General features: G+C 47.6%; 1 protein-coding gene across 1 annotated transcript in view; it reads left to right on the plus strand.

Moving 5' to 3' along the window:
* Positions 1-15,037, plus strand: part of LOC119966210 (serum paraoxonase/arylesterase 2-like) — an 88,599-nt gene that overhangs the window by 63,363 nt on the left and 10,199 nt on the right. The window lies entirely within an intron of this gene.

Consider the following 15,037-nt stretch of genomic DNA (forward strand, 5'->3'; position numbering starts at 1 on the left):
TTGGGGTGGGAGTCTATACTGTTGTCTTGGATGCACAGGAGAGTGGGAACCCAGCCCAATATTGTCATGGTAATATCTTTGGATGCTTCTTTAAGTTTAAGATGATCCTGTTGGAAGTAAAGGTTAGGATATTATTAAAATGAACGTATTGTTTTTACAAAAATAAAATTGAATTGCAAACCAATTCAAACCAAATTGTAAACCATGTCTCGGGAGCAACTAAGAGAGAAGAACAAAGAACAGTACAGCACAGGAAAAGACCCTTCACCCCACCAAGTCTGTGCCGATCACGATGCCTGTCTAAACTGAAATCTTCTGCACTTCCAGGATCCATATCCTTCTATTCCCATCCTATTCATGTATTGGTCAAGAAACGCCACTATCGTATCTGCTTCCACCACCTCCCACGGCAACACGTTCCAGGCACTCACCACCATCTGTGTAAAAAAAAAAAAAACTTGCCTTGCACATCTCCTGTAAACTTTCTCCTTGCACCTTCTATGTTCTCTAGTAATTGACTTTTCCACTCTGGGAAAAAGCATCTGACTGTCCACCCTGTCCACGCCACTTATAATTTTGTAAACTTCACCAGGTCATCCCTCAACCTCCTTTGTTCTCACTAGTCTGGGTTTATCCGACCTCTCCTCATAGATAATACCCTCCAGACCAGGCAACATCCTGGTAAATCTCTTCTGTAGCCTCTCCAAAGCATCCACATCCTACTGGTAGTGTGGCAACCAGAATTGTATGCGATATTCCAAATGTGGCCTCACTAAGGTTATGTATAGCTGCAACATCACGTGCCAATTTTTATCATCAATACCCTGACTGACGAAGGCAAGCACGCTGTATACCTTCTTGACTGCCTTATCCATCTGCTTTGCCATTTTCAGTAATCTGTGGACCTGTACATCCAGATCTCTCTGCCTGTCAATACTCCTCTATTTACTGTATAATTCCCACCTTCCAAAATGCATTTCCTCATATTTATCTGGATTAAACTACTGGAAAATGAGGCTGGAGAAGTAGTAATAGGAAACAAAGAAATGGCAGAGGAACTAAATAGTTACTAGTGGAAGAACTTCAGGAGAATCAGGACAGAGATGGGTGTATTGGCCATCACTAAGAGTGGTATGGTGGCACGGTGGTTAGCACTGCTGCCTCACAGCTCCAGGGACCCGGGTTCAATTCCAGCCTTGGGTCACTGTCTGTGTGGAGTTTGTACATTCTCCCCGTGTTTGCGTGGGTTTCCTCCGGGTGCTCCGATTTCCTCCCACAGTCCAAAGATGTGCAGATTAGGTGGATTGGCCATGCTAAATTGCCCCTTAGTGTCCAAAAGTAAAGGTGGGGTTACTGGGTTGTGGGGATAGGGTGGAGTTGGGGGCTTGGGTGGGGTGCTCTTTCCAAAGGCCGGTGCAGACCTGATGGGCCAAATGGCCTCCTTCTGCACCGTAAATTTTATGATTCTATGAGAAGGTTCTGGGGAAACTGAAAGGTCTGAAGGTGGATAAATCACCTGAACCCAGAATTCTGAAGGAGATAGCAGAGCAGATTGTGGAGGCATATGTGGTGATCTTTCAGGGATCACTGGAGGCAGGGAGGGTCCCAGAGGACTGGGAGGGAGGCAGAAGACGGGAAATTATAGGCTGGTTAGCCTGACTTCAGTCATTGGTAAGATTTGAGAGTCCATTCTTAAATATGAGATTGGGGAGTACTTGGAAGTGCATGATAAAATAGGTCAGCACGGCTCCATCGACAGTTAGGAAGACACATGCAATGTTAGCATTCATGTCGAGACAGCTCGAATACATGAGCACGGGTGTACTTCTGAGGCTGTATAAGGCTCTGGTAAGACTCCATTTGGAGTATTGTGAGCAGTTTTAGGACCCGTTTTGAAAGATGGATGTGCTGGCCTTGGAAAGGGTCCAAAGGAAGTTCACAAGAATGGTCCCTGGAATGAAGAGCTTGTCATATGAGAAGTGGTTGAGGACTCTGGGTCTGTACTCGTTGGAGTTTAGAAGGATGAGGGGGGGATCTTATTGAAACTTGCAGGATATTGAGAGTGGATGTGGAAATGATGTTTCTACTAGTAGGAAAACTAGAAGGCGAGGCCACAGTGTCAGACTGAAGGGATGATCCTTTAAAACTGAGATGAGGAGGATTAATAAGGGGATCAGGGATTATGGGCAGAAAGCAGGAGAATGAGGATGAGAAACGTATCAGCCATAATTGAATAGCGGAGCAGATACGATGGCCCGAATGGTCTAATTCTGCTCCTCTGTCTTAGGGCCTTGTGGTCTTATGGTCGTAAACACCATCTGCCATTTCTCTGTCCAAGTCTTCAACGATCTGTAACCTCTGACAATCCTCTTCACTGTCCGCAACTCCACCAATCTTTGTGTCGTCCGCAAACTTACTAATCAGACCAACTACATTTTCCTCCCAATCATTTATATATACTTCAAAGGACAAAGGTCCCAACAGTGATCCCACTACCCTTTGGCTTCTAATGACCGAGCCAGTTCTGTATTCATCTTGCCAGCTCACCCCTGATCCCGTGTACTTCACCTTTTGTACCAGTCTGCCATGAGGGACCTTGTCAAAGGCTTTACTGAAGTCCATATAGACGACATCCACTGCCCTTCCTTCATCAATCATCTTTGTGACTTGCTCAAAAAACTCGATCAAGTTAGTGAGACACAACGTCCACTTCACAAAACCATGATGCCTATCAGTAATAAGACCATTTGTTTCCAAATGTAAGTATATCCTGACTCGAAGAATCTTTTCCAATAATTTCCCTACCACAAAAGGCTCACCAGTTTAGAATTTTCTGGATTATCCCTGCTGCCCTTCTTAAACAAAAAGAACAACATTGGCTATTCTCCAGTCTTCTGGGATCTCACCTGTAGCCAATGAGAATACAAAGATTTCTGTCAAGGCCCCAGAAATTTCCTCCCTTGCCTCCCTTAGTATTCCGGGATAGATCCTATCAGGCCCTGGGGACATCAACCTTAATGCTTTTTAAGGCGCCCAAAACTACCTCCTGTTTGATATCGACATGACCCAGAATATCTATACATCCTTCCCGAGACTCAGCATCCACCATGTCAGGCTCGAAGGGACAGATGGCCTACTCCTGATCCTAGTTCTTATGTCCTCTTTGGTGAATACTGATTCAAAGTACTTATTTAATATCTCACCCATTTCCACTGGCTGCACACATAGATTCCCTCCTCTGTCCTTGAGTAGGCCAACCCTTTCGCTGGCTTCCCCCTTGCTGTTTACATACTTATGTAAAGAGCAGCACGGTAGCACAGTGGTTAGCACAGTTGCTTCACAGCTCCACGGTCCTTGGTTCGAATCCCGGCTTGGGTCACTGTCTGTGCGGAGTCTGCACGTGTCTGCGAGGGTTTCCTCCAACAGTTCAAAAATGTGCAGATCGGGTGGATTGGCCATGATAAATTGCCCTTAGTGTCCAAAAAAGGTTAGGTGGGGTTACTAGGTTAGGTTGGAAGCATGGGCTTAAGTAGGGTGCTCTTTCCAAGAACCGGTGCAGATTCAATGGGCCGAATGGCCTCCTCCTAAACTGTAGATTCTATGATTTATAAAATGCTTTGGGACTTTTCTTAATCCTGTTTGCCAAGGACTTTTCATGACCATTTTTAGCACTCCTAACTCTTTGCTTAGGTTCCTTCCTACTTTCTTTATATTTTTCAAGGGTGTCGTCTGTTCTGTCTTCTGAACCTTACAAATACTTCCTTTTTCTTTTAGACTAGGCTCATAATATCCCTCGTTATCCAAGGTTCCCGAGACTTGCCATACTTATCCTTCGTCTTCACAGGAACATGCCGGTCCTGAATTCTAATCAACTGACGTATGAAAGCTTCCCACATGTCAGATGTTGATTTACCCTCAAATAGCCGCCCTCAATCTAAATTCTTCAGTTCCTGCCTAATAATGTTGTAATTAGCCTTCCCAAGTTTAGCACTTTCATCCGAGGTCTACTCTTATCCTTATTAGCGAAAAACTTACGAAGGAACAGGAAAGAAGAGGGAACAAGGTATTTTGAATGCTTACATTTAGTAGTCAGAGTGCTGTGAGTCAGGAAGCAAGCTAGTCACAGAGGAGATGTTTAATAGAAAATAGGAGCCAGGAGGAGGCTATAGGGCCCTTTGAGCCTGCTCCACCATTCATGCTGATCATCCAACTCAATAGCCTAATCCTACCTTTACCCCCCAATCCTTTGAACCTCTTCACCCCAAGTGCTATATCTTTGTTTTTTAAAATATTTTTTATTCTCCTTTTTCACATTTTCACCCAAATTTACACCCAACAATAAACAATAATCAGTAACAAATGTAATGTCAATCCCCATATCAATAACAATGATCCCACCCTCCCACCAAACCCCAAACACTAGCCCGAATGTTAACATAAACAAATGACAAAAAGGAATCAGGAATCACCATAGTCACCGTTAACACATACAGTCCCTCTCCCCCCCCCAACCCTCCCAGGCACCCCCCGCTAATGTTCGATGTGATCCAATTCTCCAATTCTCGAGAGTGCATAATGAATAACGCCCATGAATTGTAGAATCCCTCCATCCTTCCCCTCAGTCCAAATTTGACCTTTCCAAGCATCAAGAAGTCCAGCAGGTCCCCCCGCCAAGCCAGGGCACAGGGTGGAGAGGTTGATCTCCACCCTAACAGGATCCGCCTTCGGGCGATCAACGAGGCAAAGGCTACAACACCTGCCTCATTTCCAACCCCGGCTGGTCCAACACCCCGAATATGGCCTCACGAGGGCCTGGGTCCAGTTTCACGTGCACCGCTTTAGAGATTACCCTAAACACCTTCTTCCAGTAATCCTCCAACTTTGGACAGGACCAAAACATATGAATGTGGTTTGCGGGGCCCCCTCCACAACGTTCACACACATCTTCTACCCCCTCAAAGAGCCGGATCATCCTAGCCCTCGTGAGGTGTGCTCTATATACCACCTTCAGCTGTATCAAACCTGAGGCGATTGTTGATATGGGGATTGACATTACATTTGTTACTGATTATTGTTTATTGTTGGATGTAAATTTGGGTGAAAATGTGAAAAAGGAGAATAAAAAATATTTTAAAAACAAAGATATATCACTTGGGGTGGAGAGGTTCAAAGGATTGGGGGGTAAAGGTAGGATTAGGCTATTGAGTTGGATGATCAGCCATGATCATAATGAATGGTGGAGGCGTTCACCCTCCAGAGCACCTCACACCAGAACCCCTCCTCCATACCCTCTCCCAACTCTTCCTCCCATTTTGCCATGATCCCTTCTAGCAGCACCTTTTCCTCCTCCAAAATAGCCCTGTAAACCGCCGATACTGCCCCCTTCTCCAGTCCCCCTGTCGTCAGCACCTCCTCCAGCAACGTGGAAGCCGGCTCTTCTGGTAAGCTCTGAATCTCCTTTCTGGCAAAGTCTCGAGCCTGCATGTATCGAAATATTTCCCCCTGCTCCAGCCCATACTTCGCTCCCAGCTCCTTCAATCTCTCTAAAAAATGCCTTTGGCAGGAAAATCGGCAGGCATTGAAAAATAAACAGGAATCGTGGCAGCATTCATTTTAACCGCCTGTACCTAACCCGCCAGTGACAGAGGGAGACCATCCCACCTGGCCAGATCAGCTTTCACCCTCCCCACCAAACTAAAAATGTTATACCTACGGAGCCCCCCCCCTCCCACCCCCCAATCTCGAGCAACCTGCACCCCCTGGTATCTAAAGTGAGTCCCTACCTTACGGAACGGCACCCCCCCATCTCTGCCCCCACCCCTGGCCGAGACGCCACAAAATAGTCACTCTTGTTCTAGATTTAATTTGTATCCCGAGAAAGACCCAAACACCCAAAGTAGCTCCAGTATTCCTCCTTTGGACACACTCGTTTCCAACACATATAACATGTCATCGTCATACAAGGACACCCTATGCTCTATCCCCCACCGCACTATTCCTTTCCATACCCCCAAACATCTTAATGTGATGGCCAATGACTCAATCACGAGTGCAAACAGCAGGGGGGAGACATAGGACATCCCAGCATAATCCCACGGTGGAGAGGAAAGTATTCTGAGCCTCGGCTCCTTATATAATAGCCATACCCAGTCCACAAATCTGGGTCAAATTCCAAACCGCTCTAGAACTGCCATCAAGTACCCCCATTCTACCCAGTCAAATGTTTTCTTAGCGTCCAATGCCACAACCACCTGTTTCCTTTCCCTCTGCCGGTACCATAACACATTCAATACCCTCCTAATGTTCGAAAAGAACTGCCTCACTCTCATAAACCCCGTACGATCTTCACCTATCACCTTCAGGAGGCACTCCAGCCTACCTGCTAGTCCCTTCGCCAATATCTTTGTCCATGTTTAAAAGTGATATGGGCCTATACGATCAACACTCCATCGGAACCTTATCTTTCTTAAGTAACAGGGAAACCGTGCCTGCCCCAAAGTTTGTGGTAACACCCCCTTCCCTATCGCCTCCTCAAACATCCCCACCATCAGCGGTACCAGCTTATTTTTGAATTTTTTATAATGTTTCACCGGAAACCTATCCGGCCCTGCCACCTTCCCCGACTGCATCCTCCCAATCGCATATTTTATCTCATGCTCCACTATCGCCCCCTCTAATGTAGACTTGTCCCCCTCCCCTAACCTCGGGTACTCCAGCCCATCTAGAAATTTCTGCATCTCCCGGCCTCCCCCAGGTGGCTCCGACCTGTACAACCTCTCCAAGTGCTATATCTGACTGTTTCTTGAAAACATACAATGTTTTGTCTCAACTACTTTCTATGGTAATTAATTCCACAGGCAGACAGCTGTCTGGCTGAAGAACATTCTCCTCATCTATGTCCTAAACGGTCCACCCCATATCCTCAAGTGTGACTCCTGGATCTGGACACCCCCACCATAGGGGACGTCCTTCTTTTATCTTCCCTGTCTAGTCCTGTTAGAATTATAGGTTTCTGTGAGAGCCCCCCCCCTCATTCTTCTGAACTCCATCCTAACCAACTCAATCTCCTATCCTGCCATCTCAGGAATCAGTCTGGTAATCCTTTGCTGCACTCCCTCTTGAGCAAGAACATCCTTCCTCAGAGAAAGAGACTAAAACTGCACACAGTATTCCAGTTGCAGTCTCACCAAGGCCCTGTATAATTCTAGCCAGACATTCTTACTCCTGTACTCGATCCTCTCACTATGAACATGCTATTTGCCGCCTTTATCACGTGCATGCTTCAGCAACTGGTGCACGAGGACACACTGATCTCGTTGCACATACCCTTCTCCTAATTTATGGCCATTCAGATAATAGTTTACCGTCCCATTTTTGCTACTAAAGTGGATAAGCTCGCATTTATCCAAATTATACTACATCTGCCATTCATTTGCCCACTCACTCAATTTGTCCGAATCACACTGAAGCATCTTTGCATCCTCCACACAGCTCACCCGTCTATCCAACTTTGTGTCATCTGCAAATTTGGAGATGTTACATTTAGATCCCTCGTCCAAATCATCAATATATATTGTCAACGCTGATCCGTGCGGTACCCCACTAGTCACTGCCTGCTATTTGGAAAAAGACCCGCCAATTCGTACTTTGTTTCCTGTCAGCCAACCAATTTTCTATTCATCTCAATACACTGTCTCTAATCCCATGCGCTTTAATTTTACAAACTCATCTCTTATGTGGGACTTTGTTGAAAGCCTTCTTAAAGTCCAAATAAACCACATCCACTGGCTCCCCTCATTGACTACCAATTACATACTCAAAAAATTCCAGTAGATTTGGCAAGCATGATTTCCCCTTCATAAATCAATGCTGGCTGTCCGATCCTGCCACTGCTTTCTTTTTAAAAAAAAATGTTTTTACTGGTTTTCATATTTTATGTTACACATTTTGGTTCGTACGTTAAATTACAAGTGTCATAACTGCGCATAATATCAAACAGCAACCAAGGAGAAATTAAAATTACAAAAGGGAGATAGACCAAAGACTGCGAAAAACATAATACAAACAAACCAGGATCACTATAAATATTTCATCTAAATAATCCCCCCATCCTCACACCCTCTTTGGCTATGGGCCCCATTTGGCCGAGCTGGGCGGCACAGTGGTTAGCACAGTTGCTTCACAGCTCCAGTGTCCCAGGTCCGATTCCCGGCTTGGTCACTGTTTTTGCGGAGTCGGCACGTTCTCCCAGTGTCTGTGTGGGTTTCCTCCGGGTGCCTCCTATAGTCCAAACATGTGCAGGTTAGGTGGATTGGCCATGCTAAATTGCCCTTAGTGCCCAAAAGGTTAGGTGGGGTTGCTGGGTTATGGGGATAGGGTGGAGGTGTGGGCTTAGGTGTGATGCTCTTTCCAAGAGCCGGTGCAGAATTGCCTCCTTCTGCACTGTAAATTCTATGATTCTGTAGTTATGCCCCTTGTGTCCTGCGGTCTTTTTTGGGGGGCTTTTGCCCTTCCCCCTCTCCTTTATGACCTGTGGCTCATCTGCGTGGGTTTCCTCCGGGGGTTCTAGATTCCTCCCACAAAGTCCTGAAAGACGTGCTTGTCAGGTGAATTGGACATTCTGAATTTTCCCTCAGTGTACCCAAACAGGCGCCAGAGTGTGGCGACTAGGGGATTTTCACAGTGCTTCATTGCAGTGTTAATGTAAGCCTACTTGTGACACTAATAAAGATTACCAACAGTGCATCCACTACTAGAGCCACTTTCCTAAGCACTCTCAGATGTAGATCATCAGGCCCTGGGGATTTATCAGTGTTCAGTCCCATCAATTTTCCCAACACCATTTCTCTACTAATATTGATCTCCTTCAGTTCCTCCCTCTCACTAAACCCTGTATTCCCCAACATTTCTGGAATGTTATTTGTGTCCTCATTTGTGAAGACAGAACCAAAGTTTGTATTTAGTTGGTCAGCCATGTCTTTATTCTCCATTATAAATTCCTCTTCTGACTGTAAGGGACCTCCATGCATCTTCTCCAATCTTTTTTCTTCACATACTTATAGAATCTTTTACAGTCAGTCTGTCTATTCCCTGCAAATTTACCAATCCCTTGGTCCTCCTTTGTTGAATTCTAAACTGCTCCCAATCCTCAGACCTGTTATACTTGGCCAATTTGTATTTCCTTGGATTGAATACTATCTCAGAATTTCCCTTGTTAGCCATGGTTTTTTAAAAATTCTCCATTTTCACATTTTCCTTCTAAATTTACACCCCACCCACAGACAGTAAACAGTAACAAATATAAAATCAATCCCCTTAACAATAACAACGATTCAATCCTCCCACCACCCCAAACAACGGCTCACCTGTCAATATATGCATCCGATAAAACAAACCCTCCCACGGTGGGAACAAAAAACAAAGGAGAGAAAGAAAAAGGAGTCCGGGAACGCCCATGGTCACCATAGAGTCCACTCCCCCCCCCCCACATACACACACACACACACACTCAACGCCATCCAACCTCTGAAAGAGTGCACGATACCCAAGAGTTGTAAACCCCCACCCCCCCCCCACTCCTCCCGTCCACTGCCTCTTGTAAAACTCCTTCCCCCAACCTCGGTTCCTTCCCCCCCAACTTTCCACCCCGGCTAGACCACTCGGACCCTGTTCTGCCAGGCTTCGATGGCCGCAGCCCCTCCCCCCACCTCACTCCCGTTCACTGGCTGGCTTAGACCGGCCAGCGTGGAGGCCCCCGCCCGGGTCCCTTTCCCCCTTGCCCGACCCTAGGAAAGCCCAAAAATCCCCTTTTAGCACACGAACCCCATATATCCACCTACACCCCAAAGAGCCCTCACTTCGAGTGAAAGTCCCATCACTTCCCTTGTCCAAATATATACAACATCGGCTCCTTTAGCCCATACACCCGCACGCAGTGAAACAAACAAACAAAAAAAAAGAAAATACAGTCATGAGGTTACATCGGCACATGGCCATTTCTCAATTTCTCAGTTCTGCCACAGTCCTTTTGCCTTTGCAAACTCCTCCGCTGCCTCCGCCGTTCCAAAATAAAAGTCCTTGAGCTTGTAAGTCACCCTCAGCTTCGCTGGATATACAATGCCGCACTGCACCTTGCTAATCTACAGTGCCCTCTTCACCCGGTTGAAAGCAGCCCGCCTCCTCGCCAGCTCCACCATAAAGTCCTGATATACACGTATACCAGCTCCAGCCCACTGCACCACCCGCTTCTGCTTGGCCCAGCACAGGACCTTCTCCTTCACACTGTACCTACGGAAGCACAGAGTCACTACCCTTGGCGGCTCACTCGCCTTTGGTACAGGCCTCCACAACCGATGAGCCCGATCCAGTTCATATCGGAAGGGATCCTCCCCCTGCCCCAATAGTTTCGCCAGCATAGCGGCAAAATACTCAGTTGGTCTCGGCCCTTCAACTCCTTCAGGCAGCCCCACAATCCTCAAATTCTGTCGCCTGGACCTGTTTTCCAGGTCTTCCATTTTTCCTCGCAGATCCTTATTAATCTCCATCACCTCCCGCATCTCCTTCCCCATCGACGTAAGTTGATCACCATGCTGAAATAATGTCTCCTCTACTTCCTTCAGCGCCTCCCCTTGCTCCCGCACCTCCGCCACTGTGCTCGCCAATGCCGTCGTCACCGGGGAAATCGCCTCCTCCACCAGCACACTCAAAACCTCCCTCATTGTCTCCATGTATTTTGTAAACTGCCTTTCGAATTCCGCAGCCATTACCTTAGTTATTTCTTCAGCTGTAAGCAATGAGGTCTCCCCTGGTGCTCCAGCCTCCATTTTCCTTGGTGACCCCGCGATGACCTTTCTACTCCCCGACAAACTTTCAGCTGTTTACACAGCCGTTTTCTTACTGGACCTCGACATATCCCTTCCCTGTGCTTTCTCCTGGCCCTCACCGCCTTCGCTGCCCCTAGGACCGGGCGTCAATCCCCGACAATGCCGTTCCCGAACGGGAGCCCTCCAACGCACGGCTGCCTCCCGCCCGCCGTCACCGGAAGTCAGCCGTCTCCGCTTCTTAAATGGCCTTGGTGAGATCTTTTCACAGTTGTTCCCTCTGCTGCTAGAATTCAGTTTTCATAAAGGCCCTTAAGTCAGCTTGAGGCCTTTAAGCTTGCCCTTCCCCCGCCTGCATGCTGGAAGAGGCTTTTGTCTTTGCTGCAGCTTTAGCCAAATCTTTCACTGTTTCTGCGGGTCTGGTAACCAAGAAACATACCATTCCTGGGGGAAAGTACTCCTCCAACATTCACCTACGCCTTTTCATCAAAATTCCACCCCGTATTGATTAAAAAAGAGCTCTTTTCTGTAACCGTGGGCAGGAGCTGCCTTGTGTGTAACTACTTACTCCATGGTGCACACCGGAAGCCCTTGTTAGCCATGGTTTGGCCACATTTCCCGTTTTACTTTTGCGCAAGATGGAATAAACAATTCTTGCAGCTCCCCCATACACTCCTTGAACGTTTGCCATTGCCTATCCACTGTCATCCTTTTAAGTAACGTTTACCAATTGATCATAGCCAACTCACACCTTAGATCATCATTGTTTCCTTTATCAAGATTCAGGACATCTCCGAATCAAATATGACATACTCCAGATTTTTTTCAAAAATTTAAACAATTAAACACACAAAAACACCTAACATTTACAAAATCAAAACAACTCCTTGGACCCCCCCCCCTCCCCAGCAGTTGGCAGCAACCAGCTCCCCGAAATGCAATTCAAACAGACCCCATCTCTTGTGAAACACCCACTGGGCCCTCCTCCCCTCAGAGCAAATTTTATCTTCTCCAAGTACAAAAATTCCATCAGATCCCCCAGCCATATTGAGGCACAAGGTGGAGAAGCTGACCTCCACCCCAACAGGACCCGCCGACCTGCCTTTGACGACCAACAAGGCAAAGGCTGAAACATCTGCCCCCGTCCCTGTCTGCAACTCCGGCAAGCCCGACATCCTGAATATGGCCCCCAGGGGACCAGTCCACATGCAGGATTGAAGAATGACCCCAAAACTTGTCCAACTTCGGGCAGGACCAAAACATGTGTATGTGATTCGCTGGACCCCTCCCAGGGACCTGGACCTGCTCACAAATAGCCTCCACCCCCTCAAAAAAACGGCTCATCCTTGACTTTGTCAGGTGCACTCTACGTACTACCTTCATTTGTATCAACCCCAGCCTCGCACAGGAAGTCGGGGCATTCACCCCCGCAGCACCTCACCCCACAACCCCTCCTCCAGCGCCATCCCCAACTCTCGTCCAACTTGGCCATAACCCCTCCAGAGACATCATATCTTCCTCCAAAATCCACCCGTAAATCACCAAGACGACCCCCCCACAATCCGTCACCGACAGCACCCCTTCTAGTATTGAGGGCGCTGCCAGCAGAAAGGATGAACAGACCCTTTTTCACAAAATCCCACACCTGCATATATCTGAATTACTCCCCTTGCAGACCCCCAAACTTTGCCCCCCAACTCCTTCCAACTCGCAAACTGTCCTTCTAAAAACAGATTTCCATCAAATCTCACTCCTCCCATCCCTGAATACTCGCATCCATCCTCCCAGGCTCAAACCCATGGTTCCCTCAAATTGACATCAACGTCAACCCCTCCCCCAACTTAAAGTGCTGCTTGGGCGGCACAGTGGCACAGTGGTTAGCATTGCTGCCTACGGCACTGAGGACCCGGGTTCGAATCCCGGCTCTGGGTCACTGTCCGTGAGGAGTTTGCACATTCTCCCCGTGTCTGCGTGGGTTTCACCCCCACAACCCAAAGATGTGCAGGATAGGTGGATTGGCTACGCTAAATTGCCCCTTAATTGGACAAAATAATTGGGTACTCTAAATTTAAAAGAAACAAAACTTAAAGTGCGGCTGAAACTGCCTCCATACTTTCAGCGTGCCACCACCAGCGGACTCACCGACTACCTCCCTGGGGCAAACAAAGGTTCCTTACAGGACCCTGCCTCCATCTTCACCCCCAATGCTTCTGACTCCATGCTCCAACCCCGCACCTTCTCAGCATTCACCGCCCAATAATAATATAACAAGTTCAGAAGGGTCAAGACCCCCGACTTTTACCCTCACTGGAGCACCATCTCCCTAATCCTTGCTACCTTACCTGTCTACGCAAACGACAAAATCCACCTCTCTACCCCAATAAAGACAATTTTGGCAGTGATTGTGTAAAAAAGTGAAACAATAATAAAAACTGCAGCAAAATATTCATCTCAACCACCTGCACCCAGTTTGGCAATAATAGGGGATATCTATCCCACCACAATAAATATTCCTTCACCCGGCTCACAAAACTTGTAAAGTTCAACTAATGGAGCCAAGCCCAGTCCCAAGCCATCTGCACTCCCAGATACCTCAAGTGGGTAGTTGCCACCCAAAGTGGCAACTCCAGCTCCCGCCCTCAGAGGAGACACTACAAAAGACAAACTTTTTTTCAAATTTAACGTGTAGCCTGAAAAAGCCCCGAATCTCCATGCAGTCCGATTATTTCCCCCACCCGGAAGAACCCGGATTGAAAACGTGCAACAGCCTGTGCTTCACCACAAACCCCCCCTCCTTTTCCCCCTACATTTATCCGAGCACCTCAACGCTATTGCCAAGGGCTCTATTGTCAGTGCACATAGGGCACCCATGCCTCATTCCCCTGTACGAAGCGAAATCCCCTGAATTCATCTAGTTTGCACACACACTCGCCATCGGGTCCTTGTACAACAGCTTTACCCATGCCATAAACTTAGGCCCAATCCCAAACCTCTCCAACAAATAGCTCCACTCCACATGATCAAATGCATTCTCTGCATCCAGCCTACTCCAACTCCAACTCATTTCCATCTACCGGAGAAAGCAGCACATTCAAGAGGTACTGCACATTAGACGGCCATAAACCCTGTCTGCTCTTCCCCAATCACTTTTAGGAGGCACTCCTCCAACTTGAGCGCCAACACTTCTGCAAAAATCGTGACATCCACATTTAATAACGATATTGGCCTATATGACTCACACTCTGCTGGGTTCTTGTCCTTTTTCAGCAGCAGATAAATGGATGCCTGTCCCATTGTCTCTGGCTGTATCTGCTTCGCTACCATGTCCTCTAACATCTCCACCAGCAGTGGCACCGACCTATCAACCAGAAACATCTTATAAAACTCCACCAGGAAACCATCCAGTCCCGGTATCTTCCTTGTCTGCATCTTCCCCATCATCGCCCGCACTTCCTCCACCCCCACTAGCTCCTCCAACCCTGCCCTCTGCTCCTCCCCACCACAGGACACTCCAGCCGCCCCAAAATCTCCCTCATGTCTAACTCATCTTCCGGAGTCTCTGACTTATACAGATTCTTATAAAACTCCTCAAACATCTTGTTCACCTTGTTCCACAACCAACTCCCTGTCCTATCTTGGACCCAAACAATATCTCTCGTGGCCGCATGTGGGCAGAGCTGACCCTTCAACAAGCAGCTAGCCTTCTCCCCATACTCGTATACCACCTCCTTCGCCGCCTTAACTGCCGAATTGCCTTTCCCGTGGACAGAAGGTCAAACCTCGCCTGCTGCGCCTTCCTCACCAGAAGATCCAAAGTCCGATCCTCCACATACCTTCCATCCACCTCCAAAATTTCCTCTGCCAACTGTTGCCACTCCTCCTTTACCTCCCTGTCCACCTGAGCCTAAACTAAGATAACCTTGCCCCTCACTACTGTCTTCAACGCTTCCCACACCACTGACGGCGACACCTCCCCAGTCCTATTAAACCCAGTCCTCAGTTACTCTTCCTATTTTGGTGCAAAGGTTTGGGTCCGCCAACAGCCCGACATCCTACCTTCAGGCAGGCCTCTGTGCCAGCCCCTTCTGCAGACCCACTTTCATCCAATGTGGAGCATGGTCCGAGATAACAATCGCAGAATATTCTGCCTTCCTCACTCCAGCCAACAGGCCTTTCCCATGACAAAAAAAGGTCTATCCTCGAATACATATTGCGTA

The sequence above is a fragment of the Scyliorhinus canicula genome, chromosome 5 (genome assembly GCF_902713615.1).
Source record: "Scyliorhinus canicula chromosome 5, sScyCan1.1, whole genome shotgun sequence".
Classification (NCBI taxonomy): Eukaryota; Metazoa; Chordata; class Chondrichthyes; order Carcharhiniformes; family Scyliorhinidae; genus Scyliorhinus; species Scyliorhinus canicula.